Source organism: Tenrec ecaudatus, chromosome 4 (assembly GCF_050624435.1).
Source record: "Tenrec ecaudatus isolate mTenEca1 chromosome 4, mTenEca1.hap1, whole genome shotgun sequence".
Taxonomy (NCBI): domain Eukaryota; kingdom Metazoa; phylum Chordata; class Mammalia; order Afrosoricida; family Tenrecidae; genus Tenrec; species Tenrec ecaudatus.
In genome coordinates, this window is record NC_134533.1 from 188,906,967 (window position 1) to 188,919,143 (window position 12,177).

The window sequence follows — 12,177 nt, forward strand, 5'->3', positions numbered from 1 at the left end:
AGGGAACTCAACCTCAAGGTCCAATTCTTTGATAAAAATAGACAGATCAATAAGGGCGATGAGAACATTAGGGTGGTCCAAATACCTTGGAATAATCAACCCTTTGAGATTATGAAAAGGTAAGCACCTGCCCAAGGAAAATGCTCACAAGGCCTAGGGATGAAGAAGGAATGGAAACGGAAAGCAGAGGGAAGAAGTACGAGAAGTGACATGGGGATTGAAATCAATGAAAGGAAACAAAAGGTGTATGAATTGTCAAGTGGAAAACTGATCTCTGCAACCCAGATCTTCTCTTCACAAATTCACAAGAAAATATTTTTTAAAGCTGATGAAAGAGCCAATGGATTACATGACCAGTCCATATAAAGTGCTCCAGTAGAGGCACTTTTTAAACTGAAAAAAAATGTTGTTATTATTAGGGGTCATTTTTTTTTTTACTAGGCAAAGAATTTTATTAACCTCTGGTTCAACTTTTATTCCCAGGCTTCTTCAGCATATCTGGCTGCAAAGAATGAGTCATGTATAAGCGAAACATAAAAGAGCTGCAAAGTCTGAAAGGCTTGGGCTTAAAAATATTAGAGATCTAGATTTTATCAGATCCATACACAAAACAAATTTAAAAAGAAGTCATATAAAATAGCAGCTCCAAGTCACTTCCTCAAGTTTCATCTTCCCAGAAGTCGACTCAAATCAGTTAGCCTCATTCTTGGATGCCTCATCAGAGTTCTCCACAAGATCTGGAACCTCATCATCATCATCTTCTCCTGTAGCAAGTGGGGCCTTTCCATCCATAGATTGTTTTGGCAGTGCTTCAGCCAGTCTCCTTAAGCTAGTCAGGCTGTCTGTGCCCAGCTGGTTCAAGATGCTGGGGAGCATCTCTGTCAGCTGCTTTGTCTCAGCGTGGCCGGTGATGGTGAAGGTGTTCGCAGCCAGTGATGCTTGGACTTTGGGGTTGTTAAAGTGGATCACTGTTCCCTGGTTTGTAAACATATTCACCTCTTCAATACCAGAGATATTGATGACCCCGAGCTTCTTTAAGGAGAACTGCAGTTTTTGTCATCTGCTGTGGCTGTTCTGTGAACCACCTTCTTCTTTCTGCGGGCAGTTCCTTTCCCACTAATGTGCACTTGTGCCTGCAGTTTGGCGAGTTTTCTTGATTCATGATCGTCTCTTTCATCTTGTCGGAGCGGAAATGGGGCCTCACGGGGGCTAGGGCTGGCGCTCAGGGGGTCTTTGGCAGACCAGCTGAGATTAGGCGCACACACGCGGGGACGCAAGATGGCAGCTCAGGGGTCATTTTTTAATGTAAAGTAACAAATTACATTCGTGATGGTAAAAAAAAAGTTTCCAAAGCAATAAAAGCCTGAGAATTCTATGACGATGATAGATTTCCTCAAAGCATGGAGTAAGTGAAGCTCTGCTCAAACTAGTGTTTGAAGGGAGTGTTTCGACAGACTTGGCTCATCAGGTTGACTTGAAGTATTAGACAACCATCAGTCCCTGAAGTGGTGGAAATTGTTCTAGAAATAAAACTCTATTCCTGGTACAGAGATTGAAGAGAAAATTCTCCATATGTGTTCATAAAGAGTTATTTGAATGGTACACTGTGCAAAAGACACCCATTAAGTTCTTTTGGCAAAGATTTTCATAGTAACCTTCCTTAAAAAGTGCACAGGAACTTCGTTCATGGAGTGCCTCGTGTTGTGACTTCAAGTTCATACAGCTCAAAGTTCCTAGAAGGATGCAGGGCTGGGTATTCCTTTGACAGTGCTGTGTCCATTTTGTTTCCCTCGGTGAAGGCTATGAAATAGCCCGTTTGAGTCCCCCTACTCTGCCAGCTTTCATGTGCTGATATTCTTTAGGATGGCTTTTAAAACATAATACAATGGGCTTTCATAGTCACAGCTGATGCAGGCTTGATCCACTGAGGAAGCCGAGAAGAAGATTATCTGCCAGGACTGGTAACAAGAAAGCAGGTGCACGGTCCAGATTTCCTTTAAAATAATAAGGTGCAGAGGACCAACCTGGATTCCCCTTGATAATGAAGTTCTCAGGTCTCTTCCAACATCAATAATCTTAATGGAAAATTCGGTTAGAGAAGAGGCTGTGTTTTATTATTTTCTCAATGCCATGTAAGCTAAAAATCTTAAACCCCACCAAATCCTTCTGAAATAACAACCCCAAATTACACAAATTGACTAAAACAAACGGTTTCCATTGAATCCATTGTGACTCATGATGGCCTTAAGGATAGCAGAGTAGAACTGCTGCACAGAATTTCCTGGACAATAATCTTTCGAAAAAGAGGATGCCAGGCCTTTCTTCCATGATACCCCTATGTGGGGTTGTCCTCCATCCATTTTAGTAGAGTGGGTGAACCCAGGGATCGATATGTCAAGAAAAAAATAGGCAAGTAAAACATCTGTTGAATGAATAAAGCACTTTCTGTGTTTAGTCAGCGAAGTTGTGGAAAACATCCAAATCACTACTGAAATTTAAAGATATTTTGAGAATTACCTGCAAAACAAAATAATAGTCTATCATATGTTGGTACCCCCTTAATATTTGCTCACTCTAGCAAAGTCAATGTAGCTCATTTCTGATTAACTGATGATTCCTCTAGACTTGATTGAAAATTTTTGAATTCCTTGTAAATATTGGTAAGATCCTAATTAGTTAATAACCATGAAGTGTGTTCAGTGGCAATTTGACTCGTCATAAATAAATTAAAAAACCAATGCAAGTTAAAAGTTAATATATTAAAAGAAATGTATATTTTTCTCATTTTAGATCATACATTGGAGTATTCTATCTTTTTCCCATCGGCGTATTCTTATTTTCAACTTTCACATGGTGGAAAGGAAACACTTGGGACTCTCAGGAAAGCCAGAAATCAAATACAAATTTCTCTAATTAGGATTTCATTTTATCATGCTTAAGATTTGAGGAAAATGAAATAACCTTCACAATAGAAAAGTTTTCCACCAGTGGTGAAAAGAAAGAGATTTCTCTGACAATTCTAGAGTAAACTGTGTTCAGTGATCCTTTCCAGTACACATACTACAATATAATTTGAAATTCTGTTTCAGAGTATACAAAAAGTGACACATGGAACTTCAAATTGGTCTTCCCATATCGGGTGCTGTTACACATCAGCTACTGTAACTTTTCTGGTTTGATGAAACAATTAAAGGTCAAGTACTTTCCCAAGACCAGACTCCTTGTTTGTGCTGAAGGTGCACTATGAAGCCAATTTGTCAGCCTTCAAGCCTGGTATTTTTCTTCAGTTCCGAAGACTTCCTTTCCCATTTCACATGTACAGGAATGCAGCTTCTGCTCAGGTTATCATACTTTGGGATGATTTACCAGGGGACAATGACAGTAGATGAATGGAATAGAGATGAGAACAATCAATAAATGACAGTATTGAGGGAGCACTAATGAAACTTTAATTTGAAAATTGCTTTAAAATATACTCCAAGAGAGACTTTATTACCACACTCAGATTTGATGTGAAGATAAACTAATTTTATTATGTAAATGCTGGAGTGATTTTAACAGTTATTTATATACCTTGATAATGGTCCTTAAGGAAAATTATCAGGGCCATTAATAAGTTTCCAAATTGATTAGGTTAATTTGGTACTCTAAAAAGCATCTTCCTATAAATTAATGCTGCCTATTACGTTCTGAATTACAGTAACTAGCTTGCTTTCCATGGCCAAAGGAAATGTTTCCACTCTCTTCATTCTTTGTGCTTGTGCTGTTGTTGGTTTTCCATTTGTCTGGTCACATCACAACAATGAATCATCTTGTCCATTAGCTGAGTTTGGAAAATCTGTCTTATTCCATGAAATTGACTTTGCTTCATCCCTTTGAAAATTTGAAACCCAGCAACTTAATGGCGTTCCCAGATGTGTGTATAATTGGACATTTAGTACTTCTGAGCAGCAAAAATGACAATGCTTTCCCATCCTACAGTTTATTATTTGTTGTTGTTGCGAAAATAATATGGCAAAACATATATTAATGTAAGGTTTTTTATAGTCACAATTTGTGGTATTCATTACAATCATGGAGTTGTGAAACCAATCTCTCCTCGTTTTCTGAATTGTTGCTTTCAGTTATCATAAACTTACTGCCCCAGGGATTTTATTTAACCTTTCTAGTTGCTGTTACCAATCTGATCCCTGACAGGGAGTTCTTAAAAGAGCATGACATTCAATGTAGAACAGTTTTACTAGTGGAACTATAGTTTCAAGATGACTTTGGGAGATATTTTTGGTGTAAAGATTCTCTTAGAGCTTTCAGATTCTTTCAGAGATTTGTCCAACCTTCATGGCTCCAAAAAGCTGAGAGTCCATAATTTGAAACATGTTCTGCAGTTTTTCCTTCTTGATTGTGATTCGGCTCTGGAACATTGTATCACGATGTTTCTTCATGTTTCCCAGGTACCCCTCCGGTTTTTGATCTCAGGGAAAATGAGGTTTTTGCTCATGGAAGCAAATAGTCACATATCCCTTTTCTATCTGTATTCCTGACACTCCTCCTTCCACTGTTTCTTATGGTAAATAAAGACCAACTCGTTTTTGTTTGTTTGTTTTGTTTTTTAAGAAGTCCTAGTGGTATAGTAGTTGTTTGGGCTGCTCACAGAGACATCAACAGCTTGAAATAGCCAGAGACTCCTCTGGAGAAGGACACGGCTTTCTATTCCTGTAAAGAGTTCAAGTCTCCAAAGCCAACAGAGGTAGTCCTGTCCTGTTCTATGAGACCATTCTGAGTGGGCATCGACCAGAAGGCAGGGAGTTTGTGGAGTTTGTGGTGCTTTGAGGCCCACTTGCAAGTGTTTAAGACCCCAGGGACTGGGACTACATCAGGAATAAGAGTTACAACAGAAACACCTAGCACACGATTAGGCCAATTAATTGGTATTTCCCATGAAACCACAGCCCTAAACCTCCAAATTAAGGGGTGAAATCCAATGAGGTGCTTCGTGGTACATATACAGCCTCAGGAACTTCACCCCCTCCCAAGTATATATTTTTCATCCTGAGAAATCAAATGGAATATTTTGATATTTGACACGATGTGTTTCAGCATAATTACGAGTTTTAAGTAATAATCGCAAGTGATCTCTCAAGGGGCAGCGTAATCGAGTAGTATTGGAAGGCTCTCAATTTATGTAACCAGAAGGAAATGGCAATGGTGCAACTGCACGATTACCCTGATTATCAGCGTCTCATAGGAATATACAGCTATTCATTTATAGTTAACAATTCTCACCAAAGGAGGAGCAGAACACTAAAAACAAAGTGTTGTTCTTGTTTCCTCACAGTGGAATCATGAGCTAACCCGTGGGGCCCACGGCCAGGACACGATGTCAACTCACAGCGCTTCACACGCTCGCAAGGCGTACAGGGCAATGACTGTTAGAAGTCGGCTCTTACTGCGGTGTCAGTAGACTGAGTCTATTTTACGAGGATACTGATCAATTATTGAAATGTATTGATTTCCATAATTTGTACGGCCAGCACAGTGAAGTGCTTCCTAAAAGATCCGTGTGCAGTCCTAGAACGCTGCCAGGGTCTGGCAGTCGGATAGTGACGCAACGTTCAATTGATCTAACTGTGTGTGTATGAAGCTGTCAGACGTGTCTGCAAACTGAAATCATTTTGGAAGTCATTGAGGATGGCTTGGCCCACCGTTTTGGAAAACTGTAAGAGCAATTTGGTTTAAACAATGCAAATGATCAGGCGTGTGGTTTAACGAGAGGAGTCATGCGCACATACCAGCTCAGCAAAGACGTATTTCCCTCTTGTTTGATTCACGACTAAAAGTTTTCAGAAAATGACACTGGCCGTCGGAGTTGTACTATGACTTGCAAATATCGCTAGAGAGGCTGTTGGGAATGTTGGTCAGGTGGCTGTGCCTTCAGTAATCGGAGCAATCCCAGCTCCAGTTGCTTGCAGCTTTTCTCTGGCCATCCTTTGAGTGACCTTTTAAAAGTGATGCATCAACGATTTAGAAAACTCACCTCTAAATTAAAGTACCTTGCATTGAACATTGGACTACTTTAATGTATAGATTTAATTCTCACTTAGAACCTAGGTTAAAAATATATGGCCACTCAAAATAAATAAAAGTATGCCTCCCTTAACATCTAGGACATAATATTTGAAATAGGGCTTATTTCTGAGGCACATACTGTTAGAGGTAGCATGGCTGGGTGGTGCTGTGGGACTGAGTTCATCTGTCTGCTTCTCTCTGTGCTCTGTGCTCTGAGATCATGTCCTCCGCAGAGCAGCACAGCACAGCACATCCTAGCCTGCAGGAATGCTTGCTGGGGACCTGATACTGTGGTGCCACCACCTCACCTTGGGCTGTTGTAGCTTCAGTTTCTGCAGCTTGAGCTTAGTGCAAAGATCTTCAGTCCTGTGAGCTAAAGAGACTTCTAAGAGCACTTGACCTCTACTTTGACAGTGAGGAGAGGGTGTCAGGCCACCAAATCTTTTTTGGAGTTCTCAGGGTCATCTTAATGATCAAAAGTTCCCTCATGCTTTGCCTTGTCAGTCTCTCATCACTGGGGCCACCTTGTAGGGCCTGCCATACCCAGAGGACCACAAATCACTTCCAGGCTCATTGACAGGACTGCATTCTGGACCCGCTTTTCCAACCGCAGCCAGAGGAGCTGTTGGACCTGGATCTCCACCAGAGAAGGAGAAATCCCTCCTGATTCCATTCTAAGGAGGAATCTCACAAAGAAGTCACTGCCCCTCCAGGGGACAGGGGTGATAAAGAGCATGCTGAAGGCCCTTCATAAAGACACTAGTGTGGGGACAGCTTTGGGACAGAAGCCCGTGTAGAGCTGTCGAAGGACCATCCACCGGGGACTGCAGGCAGAAGAGGGACCCTGACACATGATGTTTTGGATACCGGTAAGCAGGGTGGGGGGTGGGGTGGCAACCCTGAGAGGACTGAGTGGGGCAGTGACTTTGGACAGGGCATGAACTCTTCTGGGACCAGCAGGGTGACACGCAGGTTAGGAAGATGCACAACTGTGAGACCCATGACACGAGCTTCAAGTACAGCTCACTGGCAGGTCCTCCAACAGGCAGGAAGCCCCACACCTGCCACAAGTGTAGCAAGCATTTCCATGGCCAGTTCAGCTTTCGTCAGCATCCACATGAGTGCGACCCCTGGGGCAAGGTCTTCTGCCACAGTTCACACTTCTCACAGCATCTGAGAATCCCGGCAGGTGTGGCAAGTGCAGCCCCGAATCCTTACCTGGTGCCCGTGGGGTCAAATGCTACACCTTCAGAGAGTGTGTGCAGGCCTGGCTCTGGGGCTCTGAGCTCCGCCTGCAGTGCGCCTCACACAGGAAGCCCTGCTGAGCCATGAGAGAGACAGGCCCTTCCAAGCCTGCTCCAATTTCTTCAGGCTCTTTTGGACCAGCCTCAGAGAAGAAACTGTTTGCAGACAGCACCTGTGGGAAGATCCTCAGCTGGAGCTCCCTGCTTATCCAGCACCAAGGAATCCACTCCCACAAATAGGCATGGCAGCCGGCTCACGCAGCCAGGGACCCCAGCTTACCTTCAGGTTCCAGACTAAAGACACCTTCCCCATCAGCCCTATAGTTCTGCATGCCTAGTGCCCCCAGTACATCCCTTTTGTCTACTGGATAAATGAAGGAAAACAAAACCTAATGGGGCAAAGGACATACATACTGTTAGATATGATATACACGTGGAGATTTTCCAGGAGCCCTGGTGGTGTCGTGGTTACACTAAGGGCTGAGATCTTCGCAGTCCTTAGTTCGAAACCACCATCAACTCCCTGGGAGAAAGATGGGTCTTGCTACTCCTGTAAACAGTTATAGTCTCAGAAACCCATAGTGGGTCCTGAGTGGGTTCTGTGTCCTCACTGACTCATTGGCAGTGAGTTTGGTTTGGGGGCCTATCTTATAACAACTTTTGTTTGTGCACCCAGTTCTCCCTTATCAACGTGGATATGTTCCAATGGCCATTTCTTATGCAAAAATAGAGTTTGAGCACATCAGATCACAAATGAATGATGGATGACTACATCATGAACTGCCAAATTATATCATTACATAACTGCCACACCACTGAGAATCATGGCCCAGCCAAATTAACACACGGCCTGAGTCATCACAGCAAGTGGTACCCTCGCTTTCTACCTCTCTGTTTGCTGCTTCCAGAACAGTCTGTTCAGAGATATTTTACAAAATGTCAGGCAAGGAGATATCGACTAGTAAAGTGAGAGTGTAGTTCTATACATTTTAATTGTAAGTTAATATGATTTATAGTTTTTTTAACATCACAAAATCATTATCATGGGGAGCCTAAAGAGATTCTTTGGTCAATGAAGCTACATCTCTCTTTCAGTATCACTATTTAGTACTGTTGATACCAATACTAAACTCCATCAACCTGCACAATGTTAGAGAGTCGCTAAAAAGAATCAAGGAAAAGTTCGATTTCTTTTTGAGCAAAATGTAAAGCTTTCTTTTTAATATGTACTTCTCTTGGTAGGCTAATGCCAGCATAATTATACAAAGGCCCTGGAAATCTACAAAATAAAACGAAAAAAGTATTACAATGTACATAAAATGATATTTCTGCATAGAATTTTAAGTTCGCTGAGGTCACTCTTCCCTCCCTCAAGCATTATCTAATGTTGGTAGACTGAAAATGGCTACTGAGTGATGTCATTCCACGTTAACATTGTAATTTTGCTCCCAATAATTAAGTTCTTTTCATCGGCCACAGTTTTAGATATTTTTCTGCAAGGAACCAGAGCAGTGAGTTTTTATATGATGTCAGAAAGGGGTCAGGCTGCTTGCATGTTCTGGGCACCGGGCCTGGACCAGATTGTTGGGTCATGGCACTGAGTCACTAGATCATGTCAATGGTGCCAACAACTGTGGGAATGAATGGTTCATTTATTTATTTGGCATGTGAAACGACAGCCCCACTGAGTGTTCACTCCCAATGTTGCTCTGTTCCTTCTCCTAATCCGCAGCAGCTTCCATCCAATAAAGACTCTTCTAGACCTTGTCCTTTATTTCAAAATAGTTGCCCAACGCTGCCTCTTCTCACCCACTGTAGCATAGTCTCTGACTTCTGCGTCTCAAATGAAATAAGGACCCCTGGGAAGGCGCCTGTCCTAATGTTCCCTCTGGCATCAACAGACCAACATTGACTGCAACCCTCCTTGCTCATGTTTATATCTCAAAAGGTTTGGTGCCTCAGGGTCCATATGTCTACTTACCTGCTCTATAATCTCATCTTCTTCACATGTTAATGGGACATTTCATCACTCAAGCGTCCTCTCTCTGAAAACTTCACTTGGTCCTTCCTTCTGCACCCCCTCTCGACCTGATATTCTTCTGTTTCTGGCCAGAATAACGTTCTTCACGTTGCTGTGCTAAATCTCTCCTTGGGGTCTTGGTGAATGTTTTTGGCAAGGCAGTCTTCAGGGTTTGTTTCCATTTACCTAAATTTGTCACTGAGCAGAGACGCTCTTTCAATGATTAGACATGGTCTTCAATGTGAAATCCTGTCTCCTTTGAGTAATACTTCTTCTTGCAGGTGCTAAAATATTTGACATTTCTAGATGTCCCATTAATTATTCATTCTACAATACGGACTGAGTGCTCAGCACTGCACTGAGAGTCCTGGAGGCATAGAGGTTATGCTTTGGGTTATTAACTGCAAGGTCAGGAGTTCTAAACCACCAGCTACTCCGAAGGAGATAGTTGAGGCTTTCTATTCCCAGAAAGATTTACAGTCTTGGAAACTTTCAGGAACTCTTCTATCTTGTCCTATAGGGTCTCTCTGAGTCAGCATAGACTTGATGGCATTCAGTTTTGAGTACATCACCGGTACAAGTTCTACAAATATGTGTAAAAAATAAAAAATTCCCCTGAGACATAAGGAAACACGCCTTCTAAAATATAGAATATTAAATACATAGGTAATTAAATTTTATTGATATTTCTTATTCTCCTCCTATTCGTCTGTAAGAGTTCCAATTTTCCATCTCCCTGAAGTTAGGAAATGTCTTCTCGTTTTCTTTGGTAAATGAAATATGAATGATTGTAATGTGCCATTTTCCAGCAGAAGACATTAAAAGCTGGTATTCAATTTGCTAGATTTCTTTCCTCCTGTCTCAGAAACACCAGTATTTCTGATGGTAAAGATTTTGTCCACTCTTGTGCCTGAGCGAAAATGACAGAATCACAACACCTGGCAACCTGAGATAAATATGTTTCATGAGCAAAAAGTGTTCGCTTGTCTAAATCACTAAGAAGTGCAGGTTTTGTTATCACAGCACAACCTGGTATATGCTGACTGTTACAGTCCTACAGTGGACATGGAAACAAAGCACAGAAAAGGTTACATTTTGAAAGGCAATTATACTTGTATTTTCGTATTGCCCACTCATTTTAAAGTCACCCTTGCTTGTTGTTGTATTCCTTTTGGCTCTGAGTCATGGTGGCTTTCTGTGTAGCACAAAAAACATTGCCTAGTCTTGGGCCGTCTTGATCACTAGTTTGTTTATTTATATATTCGAATTAGCTTTGATGATGTTTCTGGCAGTACCATCTCAGTTAGTAAACACTATCCCTGGAAAGGGTGCAGGCTGTAAGGCAGGGGCTATGGAAGGGTTCTGAATTAAAATGGCCACTCCAGGGAGCTTGGAAAATGGAAAAATGGCCAGAAAGTGGAGTCGGGGTAGCTCAGTAGTTTATTGAAACTGTACTCTTTTCTCCCACTGTCATCTTTCTTGATACTTTCTTGAAAATATGCAAATTCTATTTTCCTTTATTTTATTTTTTGTTGCCTGCATCGGAATTTCTGCCTTGTTGGCTAATCTGAAGCTAAGGAATCACCCTTGAATTCTAGGTCTTTCTCATTCCAATCATCCAGTCCTTTGTCTAATTACCCAATTCTTTACATTTCAAATTTTATTATGCCAAGTCAAGCCCCTGTAAGAAGACTTTCAATAAGTTCATGAAAAAATACATAATATTTAGTTTTCCCATGAACTCTTTGGAGTCCCCTCATGATTTTATATTAGTCTTTTAATCTGTTTCCTACACTTCAATATGTATTGGCCCATTTGGTTCCAGGCATCTATTTGAAAATCAGATAAACAATATGAGATTTGTATCTGGAAAAACTAATGAACATTTTTCTCTCAATTTCTTACACACACACACACACACACCAGTTTATCTTAACCTCAATTTGCATAGAGTTTGTATTCTTTTAAAAAATCATTTTATTGTGGGCTCATACAACTCTTATCACAGTTCATACATACAGACATTTTTTCAAGCACATTTGTACATATGTTGCCATCATCATTTTCAAAGCATTTTCTCTCTACTTGAGTCCTTGGTATCAGCTCCTCATTTCCTCCCCTCCCTGTCCCTTCCCTCCCTCCTAAACCCTTGATAATTTATAAATTATTATTTTTTTCATGTCTTGCACTGTCCGATGTCTCCTTTATCCCCTTGTCTGTTGTCCATACCCCTGGGAGGGGGTCATAGGTAGGTTATTGTGATCTGTTTCTCCTTTCTCTCCCCACCTTCCCCTTACTCTCCTAGTATGGCTGCTCTCAATATTGGTCTCGAGGAGTTTATCTGTCTTATATTCCCTGTTTTTTCAGCTTTTATCTGTACTCATTTACATGCTCTGCTCTAGCCAGAACTGTATTCTTATACTCCATTGTAAGAACCCCATTTTAGATTATTTAACAAACATTGCATTTTACACATTGATAGCCGAGTGGCTATTATGAATCTTCTGCTTATAAGCTTCAGTTAAATAGTTACATGGCTCAAAAGAGAGTTCAAAGTACTTATCAACTGTAGTATATGTGGGGGTTCAAAATATCACGGAAAATTCCAGTATTTTTTCATTCCATTTTAACATGAACTTATTGAAGTCTCATTGTAGGTATATTGTGCATATATAAGGTGGATTCTAATGAAAATACATATGTATATATATTATATGTGTCACACAGAATTATTTATTGTGGCCATGAAGATAAATTGGCATTCTTCCAAGAACTCTTTAAAGCCCCATCACATATTTACCACAATAAAAATAATATATAAAATGATACATTTGTACATAAAATTCA

General features: G+C 41.0%; 1 pseudogene; it reads right to left on the minus strand.

Moving 5' to 3' along the window:
* Positions 1–668: 668 nt before the first annotated feature.
* On the minus strand, positions 669–1,279 carry LOC142447249 (transcription factor BTF3 pseudogene; annotated as a pseudogene).
* Positions 1,280–12,177: the final 10,898 nt, after the last annotated feature.